The 4,944-nt window shown below is 52.0% G+C and overlaps 1 long non-coding RNA gene across 1 annotated transcript; it reads right to left on the bottom strand.

Moving 5' to 3' along the window:
* Positions 1 to 560: 560 nt before the first annotated feature.
* LOC141575876 (uncharacterized) lies at positions 561 to 2,698 on the bottom strand. The gene is made up of 3 exons (XR_012503892.1): positions 2,521 to 2,698; positions 2,029 to 2,144; positions 561 to 790 (listed from the first exon to the last, which is right to left on the bottom strand). It is a non-coding gene; the product is annotated as an uncharacterized LOC141575876 (long non-coding RNA).
* Positions 2,699 to 4,944: the final 2,246 nt, after the last annotated feature.

Here is a 4,944-nt window from a genome sequence, read left to right as displayed (position 1 = left end):
AGAGCAGAGAGAGAGATGAAAGATTGTGGATGGAGATCAAATTAGGGGGGCGGGGGCGGAGGTCCTGGCAGGCCCTCTGCAGGCCTAAAAGAGACGTAAAAATAGCAGTCCCCAGGCCGAGGCTCCTTTGCCTACCAAGTCCTTGGATGGAGGCAGTGGAAACTCAAGGCTGCACACTAAGCCGGGCAATTTTACAGAGGCTGCTCCCCGAAACCATGGTTCTGTAGACTTTTCTCAGCACGTATCCCCAAATCTCTCTGATGTCATGTCATTCATCAGCTCAGTAGCTCCCCAGTGCTTGTCATTTTAAATCTCACCTTCATTCACCCAGTCTCCTATCCATTTACTCATTAACTCATTAAAAAAGTATTTATCAAGTGCATCCTATATGCCGGGCACATGGTAGTTACAAGGGTTAAAATAGTGCAATCATCCTCAAAGTGTGGTCCCTGGACCACTAGATCGCCATCGTCTGGTGTATGTCATCTACGGCTGTCTAACAGATCACCCCAAAACTCAGCCTCAAAGTCACTGTAAAACTTAGTGGGCTAAAACGAGAATAACCATTTATTTCCCATAATTGTTTCTGTAGGTTCTGGCTTAGGGTCTATCATGGGTTAGCAGTCAAAACATTGGCTGGGGCTGCAGTCATCTGAAGGCTTGACTGGGACTGAAGGCTCTGCTTCCACGGTGCTCGTTTGCATGGCTAGCAAGCTGATGTTGGTCGTCGGTGGTAGGCTTCATCTCTGCAAGGCTGCTTGAGTGTCTGCACGACAGGGTGGCTGGTCCCCTGAGTGAACAATCCAAGAGAGTGAGTGACAAGCTGCAATTTCTTCTGTAACGTAGTCTTGGAAGTCACATACCATCACTTCCACAATATCATATCAGTCACACAAGTCAACTCTATTTAATGTGGGAGGAAACCCTGTGAGAGGTTTACCAGGAAGCACAAATCACAAGGGCCATTTGCGAGATTGGGAACTGGTTAGAAGTGCAAATTCTCAGGCCTAACCCTAGACCTATGGAATCAGACACTCTGGATGGGGGGACCCTCCAATTGGTGTTTTAATAAGCCCTCCCAGTGATTGTGAGGTACACTAAAATCTGGGAACCACTGCAGTGACGTGTGAAACAGTCCCCAGTCTCAAGTTGCTCGTAGCCCAGCTTCAGTTATTAGGCAATTGTGAATGTGCTGTGACAAGCCCAGGGGAGGTGAGGTTTCCTAGCCCCGCATCTGGGGTCTGCCTTAGCCTGAGCATCTCTACCCTTCCCCTCATTCCTTACCCTTCCTCCTCTGCTGGGGCCCTCTGCTGTCGTCCGCCCTCTTTCCCGTCCCCATCCCCCACGTTGTCCTTATTCCCTGTTCTGTATGCACGTGACAGCTTCTGCACGGTGTCTGACACATAATAGTTGCTTAATAAATGCGTCCTGGCTTCCATTCCCCTTGTTCTGGATTTCCCCTTTGGAGGATTCCTCCTCCCTCCAGCTAACCAAATTCTAACCTTTTGCCAAAGCCTGATGCGTGGGGCTCCATTTCCACAAAGCACCTCGGACTTCTTCCTCTACACTAGTCTCTCCCTTCCCTGAATCTCTGAGCACTTCCAGTCTGACTCATACAGCCTAGCCCCTGATTTCAGGGGTGCATTTTGTCCTGTATTTTTCCCCTAAGATTCTCCATTTGTGACAATCTTTGCAGCTTTTATCATTATCTGAAATTGCCTTGTTTATTATTCTGTTTTCTTGTCTATTACCACCACCCACAGCCCTTATCTCCACCAACAGGCTTACATCGCCCCCGCCTCCCACTCAGGGCCCTGGGAGGGAACGGCCTCCAAGGTCAAACACCTCTAAATGGGCTTGTCTTAGTTAATGAGTTCCAGCAATGGGCAAGGCCCCGAGGTAGGCCCTGGACTACCGTGAGAGACAGTTCCCTTTTAAATGCTGTTGCCTGCGGAACAGTCACATCTCAAGGCAGCCACCTCGTGTGGCTGAAAGAGGACAGGGCAAAGGGCCTGCTGGATTCCTGGCCCTTCGGGGTCCCGGCTGTGTAACTCCGGGCAAGTCTTCCTCACCGATTCAGACTTCAGTTTTCTCACCTGTGGAACGGCGCCCAGAGCCGCCCATATCCGAAGGATCATAAATGCCTAAATAAAGAATGGATATGACAGAATTAAACTATGAAATTGCCAAGGAAATGAGTGCAAATGCTTAAGAGCGATCAGTTATTTATGACTTATATATGAAATGTCTCCCCCGCGTTGGGACTTGCATCCCAGCAGAGACGGCATGGTGAGCTTAATTATCGCTTGAGAATTTAGGACGATTTTCTGGGAGAAGCTGGCAGAGCTGGACAGCTCCTTGGAGAAGCAGGCGGACCCTGTGTGGGGGCGGGAGGAGGGAATAGGGCCCTGAGGGGTGGGCTGGCGGGAACCAGTCCAAATGATGCCATTCCCCAGGCAGCTCCCTAAGACCTTCGCCTCCCTTTCTTCCCACCCCCAAGGACCCTAGCGAAGTCCTCACCTTTGCTGTCGCACGTTGCTGGCCTGTGTCTTCCCAGTGGGCTGGGGCCAGGAAGGGAGGGCAGGTGGGGTCTCTCGCCATCACGCTAAGCACTAGGTGGGCATTTTTTCATGTGATCTTTACAACAGTCCTGTCCTAGAGATGTGGAAACCGAAGCCCAGTGACTTTAAGTAACTGGTCAAAGTCGTGTGACCACTAATGACAGAGTAAGGACTCCAACCAGGTCTGCCTGTCTCTAAGTTTATCATACGAGTGAGTGTCTGCTTTGTGTCAAGTTGACAATCCACAAATACTGGTTAAGTCATTGAGTGAAAAATAGAAGAGTGAGGACTGGAAAGATTAAATAAGTGGGAAGCTGTGCCGCACAGCCCGAGTGGCTTGGGGGGTTCCACGCCTCCCCATCTTCCTCAGTGAATGGGGCCCAGGACCTGTAGCCGGGTAACCATCCTCTGGGTACCTTTTAGTTCTGATCTGCTCTTGCCCCATAAACGACCCCGCCCTCAACCCCCAGCCCGCATTCACCCATATTTACATTATTATTCTGCTTTGAGTCCATCCAGTCACTTCTTTTCATAGCGTCTCCACGCCCACCTGCAGCCCAGACCTACTTCTAGCTAAGCTATTACGTAGTCCACTTGCTGGCCTGAGATCTGGAGATATCCTGGGATATGTCTCGGAGTTACTGATTTATCTCCTTCCCAGATGCCCAGGATGGAGACCAGCCAGAGTTGCAGGGAGACAGGCTGATTTATTGCCCTCAGTGCCTTCTCAGCACCCTCGTCCACACCCAGAGGCTCTTCCACGCTGAGACACCCAGGGGCTGGAAGCCACCCGCCAGGAACAGCCCTTCCACTGGGCCCTGCACATTTGTGGCAATGGCAGAGGAGAGGCTGGCCTGGTGCCTCCTGGCATCGGCCCCTGAAAATTGGGTGAGCGGGGAATGCCTCTGAGGGCTGACCAGCAAGTCTGAACTCACCCAGACAGTGCAGCCAAAGCAGGGCCGGCCTTGGCCTTCACCTTTTCTGCCCGCACTCACCCCTTGTGTTCCTTTATGCTCATCTCAGGACCCCCGTCCTCTTCGACCTCTTCAGCCTCCCTGCAGTTTCAACCCTTCCTCAGGAACGGCTGAAGGACTCACTCCCGCTGGAAGGCGGAGGCTGCCCTGAGATGGGAGGAGGGCAGGGAGGGATGTGGAGGGCAGGATGGTCCGAGGGATGGAGCTGTAGGGTGAGGTGAATCAGGGCATCTCTCTGAGGATGAGCGGTGCTCTTGAGGCCCCAGAATTGCAAGCTAACCAGGCAAGCCTGGCGCTCAGTGTGCACTGAGGGACAGACGAGCAAGAAGGAATCCAGCTACTGAGAGCCTGCTGCCGGGAGCCAGGGCTGCACCAGGGCCTTTCCTTCTGGTCTATCCTTTGACTGTTACCATGACCTTCTGGGTTGGGTTTGACTACACCCATCTTACAGATGAGGAAACTGAGGCTCAGGGAGGCTGAATAACTCAATGATATTTTCACAGCAAGTGGTGGGGCTTGAACTTGAACCTGGATACAAATCTGATGTTTCCTTGGCAGGGGGCGTTTCACACCCAGCCCCTTTCATTCCTGGGTGGCCTGGATCCCTTGCTTCCCTCCACTTGCTGGCTGCCTCCCTGCAGCTGGCTCGAACTGGCGCTTCTTGAGTTGGAGGCGAACCTCGTGCTTGTGTGTGGGGGTGTGTGTGTGCATGCACATGTGTGCTCACAGACACGTGGCACACGTGGATGGTTGGGAAGTATGGAGAAGAGGAAGAAGGCTTATCACCCTCAGGTTTGTGGACTCTGCCCCAACATGGTGCCTGCGGGGTCAGCAGAGCTGCCTCCTCTCCCCAACCCTGGCTCCTGCTGCCGCCCAACCTCTCTTCTCCGCCTCAAGTTCAAGATTTCCAGGACCGCTGTCCTCAGGCTGCCCCAGGGCCTTGGTGTTGTGTGGCAGGCACTAGTCTCATTCCCCAAGTGGGGGATAGCTGCAAACGACTCACATGTGGAGCAGTATTGAAGCCAACTTTATCTTACTCAATTCCCCCTTCTACGTGCTTAAAACCTTTAGGGGGAGAAAAGCTCTTCTAGAAAATTACACCCTGCATCTCTCTTTCTGCTGCTCTTAGGAAGTCATTTAAAATGGAAATTAGAGCCCATTATTGCACATTTAATTACCCGCCAGATGAATGGCATATTTAATGGAAATGGCAAAATCCTCCAACATGGGTAAGATTTCTAGTTCATGCATCTCCAGACGTGTTGCAAAATAATTCATTAACTAGAGATGGGAGTTGCTGGGGCTGGCTCCAGGAAGTGTGAGCCGATTAACCAACATCCCTGCCCCTGGAACCAAGGTAATAAGGAATTTGCTCCTAATGTGGTGGGAGATGGAGGCCCCGTCCTCAC

The sequence above is a fragment of the Camelus bactrianus genome, chromosome 33 (assembly GCF_048773025.1).
Source record: "Camelus bactrianus isolate YW-2024 breed Bactrian camel chromosome 33, ASM4877302v1, whole genome shotgun sequence".
In the NCBI taxonomy this organism is placed as follows: Eukaryota; Metazoa; Chordata; class Mammalia; order Artiodactyla; family Camelidae; genus Camelus; species Camelus bactrianus.
This window is presented reverse-complemented; position numbering and strand designations above follow the sequence as displayed.